Below are 14,624 nucleotides of genomic sequence, written 5' to 3' on the forward strand. Positions count from 1 at the left end.
GTGCTGCTTCAGATGACCTGGCCTTTGCAATCACCCGACCTCATCCCAATTGTGATGATTTGGGATGAGTTGGACCGCAGAGTGAAGGAAAAGCAGCCAACAAGTGCTCCATTTGCTATTTATGGCCTGTAAAAAAAGTATAATGCACACATTATTTTTACTTTAACAAATACTCAGATGAAACATATTGTGTTATTTATCACAAACTACTTTGTGTCAAAGTTAACAAGGAATCTCTCCTCCTCACTGGTGTAATGATCAAAGATTTGATCAAGAGCCTCACATACAGTATATTGTTTGGTCATTGTGCTGCAACAGAATGAATTATGAGCAAGGCCTCAAAAAAGCTTTATATACCAGAGCTGCGAGAAAAGTTTTATATGTTATTGAAACAATGTTGTGATTGTTTGTGAGAATGCCAAGAGGTGTGGTTCCCGTTTGGAAAAGATTATATTGTGGAAAGGTTCCTGTGGGGGTTGCCATGGAAGCCAAGAAGGGGAGTGAGGTATGTGTGTGTGTGCTCAAACACACATGCATGTGCAGGTCTGGGAGAGGAAGTGTGTCCATCTGATGAATGGGCATGTGCCTGAACTCAATTTTATAAACTAATTGTAGTCTCACCCATTAATTTCTAATGACCGGTCATTTTTGACCGGGAACACCACAGGTGTACAAAAGTTAAATACAACACCCACAATTTAATGAAAATCTTCAAATGTATTTTGTGTGTTCAGATGCCTTGTGTGGACAAAGTCATGGAACCTTATGATAATCAGATTAAATGAGCTACATTTTTCAGAGAGAAAAATGTAAATCGGTCCAATTCGACCGGAAAACAGCAGGAGGGTTAAGATAAAATACATTCCTCCAGTTTTTATATTTGCCGGCTCACCATTAAAAATGGCTAAGGGGGGAAATGATGCCTTGCAGCCTGAATGGAGGATGCTTCATGTATGAGCCGGTCCACGGGGGACACGAAAGTATTACTGGGAATGCACATCAATTGCAGACGATAGTGCAGATCTAGCACCCGCTATCGACAGTCTAGGCTACCGTAGGCCTAGTTGATTAGCCCACGTCACATTGATTTTACAAACACTGTTTGCCTCAATTTGGCAACACAGCTACTAATATGTCAGTCTCAGCCATATCCACTGTAGATCATTACATTAACGTTGTTGTCGATATCGGCCCTACCTTTGAGCAATTTGAGAAGAATTCTTACAAAAAAAAGGGTAGGGCATATTTTTAGGCTACCTGTTGTTGCCTGAAGAATCAGAATTAGTTAGGCAACATAGATAATGAAGATGTCTTATCTGCATAATATGCTTATATGATATACTTGTTATTAGAATGTATCCCTTCGGACTCTGGTGTTGGCAGTTGCACTTCCTCCCTCAGCTGGGGCTCAGTCACCTGGGGCCCAGAGAGGGGAGAAGTCAGGCTTGTCTTTCATATGTCCTGGTGCAATGCGAAATATTAGAAAGAGAAGAGAACATTATCTTCATATGTGAATCTGTCTTTACCTATTCTAAACCTTGTGAAGGGATGGCGTGATTTAATGGGGAACCACTTACTTGTCTCCACAATGTCTGTGCGCCAGTCACTCCCTCCTCTGGGGAGATAAGGTCTGAGAAAAGATGTGTGGGGTAGTGTCTGGAGCCATTGTATGTCATCTCTGACGTAGCACCTATCCTGGGTTAGTGTATGACCTAGAGGCTCACTCCTCTCAGTGAGCTTGTCGTCAAGAAGGGGTTTTACTTGAGATGGGCGTATCTGGAGTTGACAATTGATTTATGCCATAGAATGAATTGGTGTTTCTGTGTTATGAAGTGCCAGGAACGAGATCGGAGCCTCGTCTTAGGGGCCAGACTAAACAATAAAAACTGTCTTCGTATAGCAAATGCTATCTGGCTGCGGGATAATCATTTCTCATATATCAAGTTTCACCTTGTGACCCATTCCATACACCTGTTGTTTGTCAGAAGACTAAAAGGGCGTATCTTTTCTATAAAATATATTTATATTATTTGTATGTCAGAGCTACTCGCCACAGCACTTGGAAGTGTTGAGCCGACCAGCCTCATCATTATCGAAGCAATTGCTTTATGCTTTCCTTATTAATACGTTTTGAATAAAGTAATATCCTGATTGGTGATTGACCTTGTCTCTGCTCAATGTTGATTAGAATTCCTATCACACTGTTTCACTTCCTTGTTCTCCAGGGGTCCAAGGGGGCCTTGCCGCGAGGGAGAGCGGGTGTTACTATTTACCACAGCCACAAAGTCAAAATTCATGAAAACAAAAATTTGCTTTTAGGTCTTCATTTAAGGTTAGGTTTAGGCATAAGTCTAGCCGTGTGGTTAAGGTTAGGGTTAAGGTTAGATTTAAAATCAGATTTTAAAGGTCAACTGCCCCTTAGAACTAACATAGGCAGCCAATACTTACTGGGTACACACTAGTTGAATCAACGTTGTTTCAATGAAATGATTTTGAACCAACATGGAATAGATGTCGAATTGACATCTGTGCCCAGTGCGTAGTGTATCGCTGCCTAGGTTACCTTAGAACCAACTTCAACTTCTACTGCATCGATATGAGTCAGAAACATGAATTTGTGTCAAAATTTACTACAAAGTGTAAATAGGATAATTTTAGTCATAAAGTCAGTCTCTTCCAAAACTGCATTTGTAAGTGAGTTTGTCACGACTTAGCCTACTGGAGAGTTGGGTTTGGATTACGTTCATGTCCACTTGCCCAGTGCCCACTAATATGAGAGAAGCAGCTGTGCTGATTGCTCTCTATGAACTAAGCTCGCTCTATCCAATCATAGCAGCCAGAACCTCCAGACAGTGAGACAGACATAGATGGGATAAAAGGTCAGCCATTTTGCTCAGGGAGTTGGTTATTAACCATTGTTTGCCAGGACTGTGATAAGATATTGTTTAAAACAATCAGTGTTGGGGAAGCAATTCTGAAAATATACTGTATTTTAGCAAGCTACCAATTACTTCACCTTGGAAGAAGTTAAGAAATATACAGTTTACTTAAAGATGCACTATACAGAAATCGCTCCCCTATTTTCTGGTTGGTAAAATTCTAATAGTTGGCCTAATTTCAGTTTATGTGACAAAACAAGAAAGTATAGTGTAGAGCACGTGTCAAACTCATTCCACGGAGGGCTGAGTGTCTGCAGGTTTTGGCTTCACTCTTGTACTTGATTGATGAATTGATGTCACTAATTAGTAAGGATCTCCCCTCACCTGGTTGTCTAGGTCTTAATTGAAAGGAAAAAAACAAAAACCCAAAGACTCTCGGCCGTCCGTGGAATGAGTTTGACACCCTGGTGTAGAGTATCATTGTACCATCTAAACTGCTGTGAAATATAATTTCCATAACCAAAAATATTGTATTTTCAGCTGTTTGAAGCTGGTGTACTAAACCCAAAGTAAAAGATGCAAAAAAACGGGAACCATCGAAATAGTGCACATAGAAGCTTCTTAGATTTGCTTTCAATGAGAAATGTGAGTTATAGATCTGCCATTTTATGTGAATTTTGACAGGTCGACCAAAAAGTTACATATTGCAGCTTTAATTGAAGATACTTAGAATAAGTAGTTCATTACAAACTACTTTGTGAAAAGCTATCACGTCTAAATCTAAAAGGTCAAACTACATTTTGGAAGAACAGATTACTCTGTAGTCAGACGTTAACAGAATGTGTGATTTAGCCTATTAAACACAAATAGTGAGAATTAGGAACACAAAAAGTGTTTCAAGTGAGAATTAGGCAGGTCTGATGCTGAAAAAGAAAGAAAATTCTTGCCTACTTTACCCATATTTCATTTTATTTTTGCTGAAAAGTAGTGTGTAGTTCCAGTTCTTTGCTACACCACTACATGGCAAATATGTCACGTTCTGACCTTTATTTTCCTTTGTTTTGTCTTTAGTTAGTTTGGTCAGGGCGTGAGTTGGGGTGGGCAGTCTATGTTATGTGTTTCTATGTTTAGGGTTGTCATTTGACCTGATATGGTTCTCAATCAGAGGCAGGTGTTTTGCATTGTCTCTGATTGGGAACCATATTTAGGTTGCCTGTTTTCACTGTTGGTTTGTGGGTGTTTGTTTCCTGTGTCTGTGTTCGTGCCACACGGGACTGTTTTGGTTAGGTTACTTTGTTATTTTGTATTTTTTTTGTCGTGTTCAGTGGATTATATTAAAACATGGACACTTACCACTCTGCGTCTTGGTCCGATCCCTGCTACACCTCCTCTTCAGACGAAGAGGAGGAAACCTGCCGTTACAAAATAAAAATGAAAAAGTTCTTACCTACTGAAAACACTACCAAGATTTGAATTTAGTTCAACCACCAAGCAACTGCAACATGTAATTAAATTACTATTTGAACTACATGTACTGTAGTTAGTTCAATAGTCTCAAAACTGAAAACAATGAGTTTGAAGAGTTTACATGCACTGTTATGTTTGTTAGCTAGCTAGCCAGACAGTTTGAGAGATCATTTTGAAGTAATTTAATAGAATCTCTATGGAGACAGACCTGCCCATTACGCAGCGCTTCAGACATGTTTACATGTTATATTGAAATAACTCTTGGCCCTAAGCACTTTATGGAGTGACCACTTGCTGATGTGTTTAATATTGTCTATCACTCGAGTCTGCCTCTTTTTTGGGCAAAATTATAATTGAGATGATCAGAGTGCACTTGTGTCCCAACTGCAACTTGTCAATATTCCAAACCCATTCGCGAGCATCTTGTGGCGTCTCACAGCCTGTTTTGTAACATGATTCCCTATGAAACACTGCCAGACAGATGCACACTCTGGTAACAGATAGTGAGAAAGTTGTAAAAAACAAAATGCTGCCACTCGCCAGTGACTTGATAAGCTGATTGTGGCCTGGCTGCTCAATGTGCCTTCTAGCTACTACTTGCTAGCTTCATTGACAAACATTGAGTTGGAATTGAGCCCGCTAGCAAGTGATTTGGGCAGTGATAAGCAGCGTGTAGCTTGTTGCTTCATTTTACAATAGTTTCACAGCTTGCAGATGATGGAGTTGTAGACATGTTATTGTTCTCAGAAATCAGTACTGAGCAGACTTTTCCGCACTGATTAGTTTTTCATACAAATGTTTTTACTTGAGAAATACTGCACCAAATGCCTTATCTAGATATAAAATTATGTAACCGACCTCTTCTGCAAAAACGTCCAAATTAATTAGATCTTTCTTGATTTATCTTGGATTAATTCTGGCTATTTTAATTCAGCAAGTTACTATTTTGAGTAAGTGGTTATCATGTTGCTATGTAGAAAATATTTGATTAAATATTGAATTTGGTCTTTACCCCTATAGCCCATAGAAATGCATTGAATAACACATTTATAAATGATGAAACAGACAGTCAAAAAATAAATCATAAGGAATATGGTTTTGAAGTGTCTATCCTATATTTAGGAGATACTGTATATTTTTGTTGGCACAAAACTACTTCTATACTTCCATTCATTTTGGAAACCTGTACCGGTGTTCATATTAGTCTGTTCTGACACTACAGATATTGTCAAGGTGTGTATGAAGGCGAAGTCAGGTGCAGGAGAGCAGAGTAATATTAAATAAAGCGCACTTTATTATAGTTCCAAACCGGGAGCACAACAAAACAAACGCGCTCAAAAAACGGAACAATAGAGTAAAAGCGCTTAACGAACATCACTTGACATGAAGACAATTACACACAAAACATGATGGGAAACAGAGGGTGAAATACAAGTAGATTGATTGGGGAAATGAAAACCAGGTGTGTATGAAAACAAGACAAGACAAATGGATATGAAAAATGGAGCGGCGATGGCTAGAAACGCCGCCTCGATCGCCGAACGCCGCCTGAACAGGGAGAGGAGCCGACTTCGGCGGAAGTCGTGACAGATATTTTCGTGAGAAGACCGATTTTTGGAATGTCTTCTGGTCTGACAAATAACGCTGTAGCTCTGCCACTTTCCACAACAGATGCAGAAGGCCGACAAAGGTGGATTCGGTGAATTGATATGCAGCCCATGCAACAAAAAAATAAGATATTTGTAGCTTAAACAGACGGATATAATGGGGATCTTTTTGAATATGTTAATTGAGGATTAAGAAGATAAATTGGGAATGAGCATATCCATTGTCGATGCAGCAAGGTCGTGGGCGGGTTTACTTTTGAAATTAGATTTTAATTCACACAATAATGTTTATTGTCACGTTTTTATTTCATGATACTTACTTGCTTCCATTTGTCAGGCACAAATTAATGTATTCAGTTGATTTGTGCCAACACGTAAGGGACAAGTGGCAATAACATTCTTATCTAACGCCAGCTGTTTATATGTGGGGAGAGCATATTCCACTAACAAGGGCTTCCTGACACAGAGGCTATTTAAAAGTCCAATGCAGCTGTTTTTATCTCACTATCTGTTACGCTCGTTGATAGAATGAGACCGAGGTGCAGCGTGGTAGGCGTACATTTCTCTTTATTAAAAAGGACACCGAAAAACAACAAAATACAAAAACGAACGTAAAGCTATATGTAGTGCAGAAAGCAACTACACACAAACAAGATCCCACACCTGAAGGTGGGAAAAAGGGATGCCTAAGTATGATCCCCAATCAGAGACAACGATAGACAGCTGCCTCTGATTGGGAACCATACCCGGCCAACAAAGAAATAGACAAACTAGAATGCCCACCCAAATCACACCCTGACCTAACCAAATAGAGAAATAAAAAGGCTCTCTAAGGTCAGGGTGTGACACTATCAAAGAATTTCTGGGTAACAATTAAATACCTTACTGTGATTGTTTTGAATTAAAATGGTCAAAAGAGAAATTCCTCAAGCAAGAATGTTTCTAGGACTGTCTGGGAGTGGTCTGAGTTGAAATGGGAAAACTTAAAACTAGCTGTTTGTTATTGGCAGAGAGGTTTGGAACTTTCGTTTGTATTGATCTATTAACTAATTTATCGCCTGGTGATGTCACCAGGCAGGCCAAAACTCCATTCCACCAAAACAGGGTGAAATTTCAGGCAGTCTTTTTAAATAGCTCTTACAATAAAAGGGCATTATCATACTTTCAGAGTATTAGTCCAACCACACAGTGTAGAAATCTTTATAAACCAAAGGCAAATCTGTTTTTTGACTGCACTGGGCCTTTAAGTCAATTGGTTTCTCTCTTCTGATGAGAAGTAGGGAAACAGACATGTGTATGGTAGGCTATGTTATGTCAAGTTTGGGGTGACTTAAGTCAATTTATTCTTACCACTTGCTAAGTGCAAAGTGACACTGTGCCGAAGTATCTTTTCTTGTAAATAAATATATATAATAAATATACACTTGTCACGCCCTGACCATAGTTTGCTTTGTATGTTTTATGTTTTGTTTGGTCAGGGTGTGATCTGAGTGGGCATTCTATGTTGTATGTCTGGTTTGTCTATTTCTATGTGTTTGGCCTGAAATGGTTCTCAATCAGAGACAGGTGTTTTGCGTTGTCTCTGATTGGGAACCATATTTAGGTAGCCTGTTTTGTATTGTGGGTTGTGGGTTATTGTCTATATGTAAGTTGCCTGTGTCTGCACTTGTCATTTATAGCTTCACGTTCGTTTTGTTGTTTTGTATTTGTCTATATTGTTTCTCTTCATTTATTAAATAGAAGTATGTATTCGTATCAAGCTGCGCCTTATTCCTCCTCTCTTCCACCATACAACGAACGTGACAACACTGAACAAAAATATAAATGCAACACGCAACAATTTCACAATTTCTAATATTTTGCTAAGTTACAGTTCATAAGGAAATCAGTCAATTGAAAAAAATGAATTAGGCCCTAATCTATGGATTTCACATGACTGGGCAAGGAGGCAGCTATGTGTGGGCCAGGCAGGGCATAGGCCCACCAACTTGGGAGCCAGGCCCACCCACTGGGGAGCCAGGCCAAACCAATCAGACATCGTTTTTTCCCCACAAAGAGGCTTCATTACAGACAGAAATACTCCCCAGATCTTTCATTTCAGCTCATGAAACAGCTCTTCACATGTTGCGTTTCTAATTTAGTTCATTGTACATATATAACGCAACATGTGAAGTGCTGGTCCCATGTTTCATGAGATGAAATAAAAGATCTGAGGAGTATTTCTATCTGCACATATTTGGCCTTGAGCACTGCATTAGTCCATGATTAAGCAACTTTCTGCAACTTTATTCACTAAATCCTGCACCTTGGAAATAATCTCTCCTCCTGTGCCAACCTCTCCTGGGGAGACATGGTACCCTTTGCCAGGCATATAAATAGAATAATGCAATAATGAAATATTACAGACTTAGTGTAAGGGTATTAATAACAATTAGAGATCTATGATGACAGTGATATAGCCTGGGCCTAATAATCAGAATCAAGTCTTAGGTAGGGCCTACAATGACCAAGGAAACCTCATGATTTATAATCATAAGGGACTGAGATCATTATTAGGCTACACATTAAAAAGCTGAATATAATGCATTTAAATTCACAAGTGCATAGCTCATTTAAATTCACAAGTGCATAGCCACCAGTGAGTGTATCGCTCCCTCCCTCCCGTGCACAGCTCCGTTTCCCTCCCTCTCTGCATCTGTTTTAGTGAAACCTATTACATGACATTCCCAACGAGGCACAATGCAACAGATCTTTTAACTTAATACAAGGTTTTCACATGAAGACATGGAGGTGGATAAGATGAGTTTCTCTCTGCAAGCTACTTACTTGGTCAGAAAGTAGGCCTACAGAGAGCGACGCGGAAAATACTCGCTGGAGGGATTGAGGAAGAAGGACATCGGACTGGGCGTGCCGCTGCAAGTCCCGAGCTGAGATTGCATCTCACCCCACTCGCTCGTTCACCTAGGCATGATCAACAGAAGCCATCCGGGCGAATTGTCGAGTAAATCATTCACCGTCGTTTGTCATTCACCCAATAACTTCATTGAGACGTATATCAAGAGACAGCTCTGTAATTCCTTGATAAAGGATATTCCTTCACTTAATAGGCTATTGTTTAATTTTCAATAGATGGATAAAAAAAATGTTGGGGTTGTAGGAGGTTGTAGGAACCCAGTTATGGATTTTGGAGAAACGCTGGACACGCCTGCACCTTGTATTTTGGACAAAGTTAAAGGTTACGGCATAATTTTTCTCCAAAATGCACGAGTGATTGTTTTTGGATAAACGTACCGTCTGTTTCAATTCACTGGAGTGTGTTTCTAACAATTGTATGATTTCTTGGATATTTTGTCGAACGGAAAACATCACGTTTCAAAAGAACGTCGTGCCAGGGACCATTGGATAAATGTGATCAGCATGTTAGTCAAGGACATTGTGCATTGCAACAGAGGTGGGAAGAGGCATTGCTACCCAGCACAGAGGAAACCGAAGAGATGGACTAAAACCACCTTATAGTAGTAGCCTTCCAGTATTTCAATTATAGATTTGTTATTCCTGTGTGTTTTCCAGTAAGTGTTTGCTATACCTGTGACCGTTGGCGGTACCTGAAGCTTGTCTCCTGGCTGGGTGTGCGTCTTTTCGCGCTCAGACATTTCCCTGCGCTGCCCGACTGGCGCTGCTATAGAGCAACCCCGCCGCCTCAGTTTCACCCTGGGCAAGAGCGGATCCCTCTGTGTGAGGACAGAAGCGCAAAGTTGGACGCTGATCGCCAGGCACCGTGCGTTCGACAGCGGGATCTTTCGACTTGGAGGGACCGGAGAGAGGGCTCAAACCAAAAAGGTAGGCTAATTGATCATGCATTAATTATATTTAAAATGTGTTCGAAAATTAAACGTCGGTTTCTGCGACTTGGGATGCAATTTCGCATGAGAACAGCCCTCCCTGAACGTTGCTGCATTTTTATTTTTTGAAGAATTACCGACATGCCCTACTGATGATAGCCTGCAACGTCATCATTGTGCCAACATGCATTCTAATATTTGACATTCATTTGATTAAATATAGCCTATTTGTGCACGAATGAGTAGGTTTTCCATTCTAACCAATAATGCATTAGTATGTTAATGTGTCTTTTGTATAGCATATTTACGTTATCAATGCAAAATATTTCACGCAGTGTCTCAATGATGTACAACAGTAAGAGAAACACTAAAACATGTTTAGGCCTAATTGATGTCATTTACGAAATTTGTGCTTGGTGGTTGCCAGAGCTGCCTGCAATACTGTCCGCACTGGAATGCGATAACTCTGTTGGAATGACAACGCATTTTAGGGATATATAATTTGCTTCTGTGTCATCAACATTCTTGCAGTGAATAGCTATATAGTCCTGTACAATACTGATTAGGGGCGAAAGAAACAGCAAGGAATGTGGTTGGGAAGGCTTCACTGAAATCAGAACTAGCTGGCCGAAGTGGCTGTGATACTTTTCAACACCATGGACAGCTCTCTAAACGTTAACATTGAATTCACTAGACGGGTGGGCTATATGTACTGACTCTCAGTACAATGGAGAGCTCCCGAAACGGTATCCTTGAAACTTCACGGTTTTGAGAGCTGGAGGGCGCTGATATAATGTACGCTGCATCATGATCAAATGAATAGTCATTAGTACATTCGTTATCTGCTACATAAACTAACGAGAGATAGATAACAGTGACTGAGGCGATGTGTGTGCAACGATAACGGTCATATGGAACATTACAAGGTGCTCTACTTTATATCACTTCACACCCACACACTTATTCTCACAGAGACGGCCTCACACACAGACACAAAGCCACTCAGCACCTAGCCTACATACTCTCATGTACGACATGTAGTGAGTATGCTTCTATCTGGGCTACAATGTCATTAAAACACAGCTAAATCACCAATCGTCATGCATCAGCGATTAGGGCGTCGTTCGATTCGAAGGTCAAATCTGACACAGATCTGATAGCCTTTCTGAAATATGATGTGTGTCTAACGTGCACTAATTAGCATTTTGGTCTGCATTGTGACAGCCTTGCCTCTAGGCCAGCGAGCACCTGTGGTGGCCTATTCTAGTGCCAAAAATGGATGGGTTTGTCTGTGGCATAGAGGATGACTATTGGTGAACTGAATATGAAAGGCTCTCAATAATATTCAGACCCTGTAGACTAATAGACACAAGATAGGCCTATAATAAAACAATTCAACTCGGGGGTTTTTCATTCATATGGTCTATGATTTCATTTTGGCCTAATTTGTGCAATCTGCAGGTTTCATTGTAAACCTCATAAAAAGCCCAGATGCCTTTTTTGACTAGTCAATAGCTGAATACCGCTTTTTGCTGCCTGGTGTTAGACTTTGTCCCTCCTTGGGGAGGGACTGAACTGTGTGTGTGTGTGTGTGTGTGTGTGTGTGTGTGCGTGTGTGGTGTTTTTTGTGTGTGTTTGTTTGTGTGTTTGTTTCAGTCTAGGTTATTGTTTATGTATTGCTGTAGCTCAGGAAAAAAAATATGTTGACACATTTCTAGCAGTGTGTTTGTGTGTGTGTGCATATGTTTATGTGTGCATGTGTTTGTGGGCTTGTATGTGTGTGTGTTTGTTTCAGTCTAGGTTATTGTTTATGTATTGCTGTAGCTCAGGAAAAAACATGTTGACATTTCTAGCAGTGTGCACATGTTTGTGTGTGCATGTGTTTGTGGGCTTGTATGTGTGTGTGTTTGTGTGTGCTGTGGGTGTGTGTATTCCAACCAGTAACCCATGGGTGGGATTAGGTGGACATGGCTGGTACCAACCAAAATGCATTTGTACCTGGCTACTTCAGGCTGTCTGGTGTTCTGTGCCTTGCCCAGAGCGGGCTCTCTGTCAGTAGGGTGAGAATTAGAACAGAGTAGCCCATTATGGTGAAATAGACATTCTGAGGCGTACGGATCTGCTCTCTCTCCTCGTTCCCTCCCCAGTCAAGACCACACCTCCCCAGTCCAACACAACAACAGTTCATGCCCTTTACTATCCCACAGTGTGATAAGTGAGAGCTGTGCAGTCCTGTTGTGTCTGTTACCATTTGAGGCAGCTGTGAAGTTGGAGTCAGTGAGGTAGGGACCTAACAGGGCCTAGTCTTGCTCTTTTGTGAGGCAGATCAGGTTGTAATGGATTAGCTTCACTGTTACAGCCTGCTTTGATCCGTAGAGTCTGGCATTCAGCAAGCTGTCAAACGCAATACACACGCAGCGATAGCTCAAGGGAGATTCTCCCAGCCTTCCCTTCATTCCGTCAAAGCTGAAGACTAGGCACATGTTAAATAACTGGTCGGAACTACCCCACATGGAAATAAACCTGAAATAGCCACGATCACTTGTTTCTGCTTTCAGGGTTTGTAAATGTCGCCCTCTGATTCGACTCCTGTAAAGAATGTCCCCATGCTGGAGCACTATCCAGATTTGAAAGGGGGAAATGCAAGGGGAGAAAATGGATAGATTGCATTCTGTTGCTACCATCAGTGCTCTATAAGGCATCACTGGGGAAAATGTCTAAGTCTTTGAGAGAGACCGTGGATAAATGGTGCCCAATTATCTCGATCACCGTTGTATGAACAGTGGGATGGTTGCTGTCAGCATTAAGATAAAAATAGACTCTGTGAACCGCAGATCTACAGCATTGCGGCTACAGCCCATACTGTACTGTTGTAATTGGCTAGGGTTTCTTTTCTCATTGTTTTGGGCCAGTGTAATCCTCTTTTGGGACTGGTATAGAGGAAATGTACGGGCCCGACTCAGTAGCTTAGCCGAGTTGATGAACTCTTATGTGGTTTTTGTTCAGTGCAACGTGGGCTGTGTTTCTTCAGATGTGGGCAGAACTCATGCAGAAAGGGTGGCATTGCCCATCTGCAAAATGGCATGAAATGAATGCGTAAACCAAACTCAACGGGGTGGCACCGGATAGGTGCAGTGAAATGTGTTGTTTTACAGCTATAGTTGTACGGCGCCCCGGGAGCAAATTAGGGTTAAGTGCCTTGCTCAAGGGCACATCAACAGATTTTCACTTTGTCAGCTCAGGTATTCAAACCAGGGACCTTTCCATTACTGGCCCTACACACTAACCGCTAGGCTAACTGCTGCCCTATGAAAACCATACATGCATAAATGTGAGGTCATTAACTAGTAATGGATGTGGAGGTTAAATTTGCTGATAATTCCAATGCAGATGGGAAAAGAGTTTCTGTATCATTGTTTGTTCAGTATATTTATTTTTGCCTCATGATTGGTTAGAGTGGTGCCCTGCAATTGCTTAATGGAAATAAATTATATAACAAATGTGTAATGAAATTATACAGTATGTATAATGTTTTGCTTTCAAACAAAGGCTTACTCTCTCAGATATTCAGGATGTCCTTGAATATGGTATAACTTTTGGATTAGTTGAACTGTCTGTCCATCAGGTCTACAATCATATGTCCCTCTGTGTGAATTAAGGTGTGTGGCCATCACCACCACAGCTTTGGTCCTAATCCCCTTTTGATGACGGTTTGATCCACATGCAGTGAGGCCTTGCTAGCCCTTCTCAGTGAGCTGGCAGGCCCTCAATAACTCCTCAGGGCTGCTGGCTGTTCTTTTGTGATCTAGCTGCCCACTGACCCTCAGTAGTCTCCCCCACCATTGATCCCACCCTCACTATCACTGAGCATGGCTGCCGAGCTCAGGCATCAGTTTCACCTCGACCATCCTCCTTCTCTCTTTCCCTCTTTCTTTCCCCTTAATGTACAATATTGGAGAGGTTGGAGCATTTGGTCATAACTTAAACAAACAGCTAGTTATAAAGGCTTTAGAGAGCATTACTCATGACATATTCCTCACAAATAATGTATTTTTGTCTCGCTGTATAAAATGTGACACAGCAGCTCCTGCTCCAAAACCTTTATGAATACAGTAGTTGTTTGTTTAAAGTGGGACTGAGTTTTTTTAAACACTAAGCTTCAATGTGCACACATACCCATACTCTCCCGTAGAGTGGGTTACGACCCACATTAGTCAGTGTCTGGAGCCGACAAGCTTCGTTTTACGCATTCTGAAATAGGCCATGGTTGACATCATTACAGAAAATAATGGTGTTGCATCCATTACAAAGGTGTGCGTGTAATGATATGAGCTGGCAACAGTGAACGTACTCAGTAAATATGTTGTTGTTCTAAAGATGAATGCAATGACGGGTCGGTCACCCCTGGTTTAAAGGAGATTCTCGATGGCAAGAAATCAAAACAATAACACCATCATTGCTGACATTGTACATCAGAGAGTAATCAGCGAGGAGACAAGACACTGGGTGTGGAAGAGAGGTCATGATTACCTTTCCCTCCAGCTCGTAAATCACAACAGCGGGCACAACCCTCCAGATCATATTTCCACCAGAGGCAATAGAGGTGTCTAAGATCTGCAGAGGGGAGATTAATGTGGAGGATAATACTCTCTTGAGCTGTCTGCCTTTATTGCTGGCTAACAGCCTCGTTATCCATTAGAAATTACTCAGAAATAGTACATGGAAATACATGGATTGTCAAGTCCCTACTGGTTGGTTGATGAAAGGTTGATATGCAGTTCAATCTAAACTGCTTTCGTCTTCTTTTGTGACCGCGCGCTTAGTTGAAC

At 41.1% G+C, this 14,624-nt stretch overlaps 1 protein-coding gene across 2 annotated transcripts in view; it reads left to right on the forward strand.

Annotated features, from left to right (window-relative positions):
* Positions 1 to 8,621: 8,621 nt before the first annotated feature.
* The window catches only part of LOC129821910 (leucine-rich repeat and fibronectin type III domain-containing protein 1-like protein), a 216,830-nt gene continuing 210,827 nt past the window's right edge, over positions 8,622 to 14,624 (forward strand). For both annotated transcript variants that reach the window (XM_055879648.1, XM_055879647.1), the window contains exon 1: positions 8,622 to 9,793. The gene's annotated coding sequence lies outside the window, so the exon portion shown is untranslated. The remainder of the gene's footprint in view (positions 9,794 to 14,624) is intronic.

Source organism: Salvelinus fontinalis, chromosome 24, assembly GCF_029448725.1.
Source record: "Salvelinus fontinalis isolate EN_2023a chromosome 24, ASM2944872v1, whole genome shotgun sequence".
NCBI lineage: Eukaryota > Metazoa > Chordata > Actinopteri > Salmoniformes > Salmonidae > Salvelinus > Salvelinus fontinalis.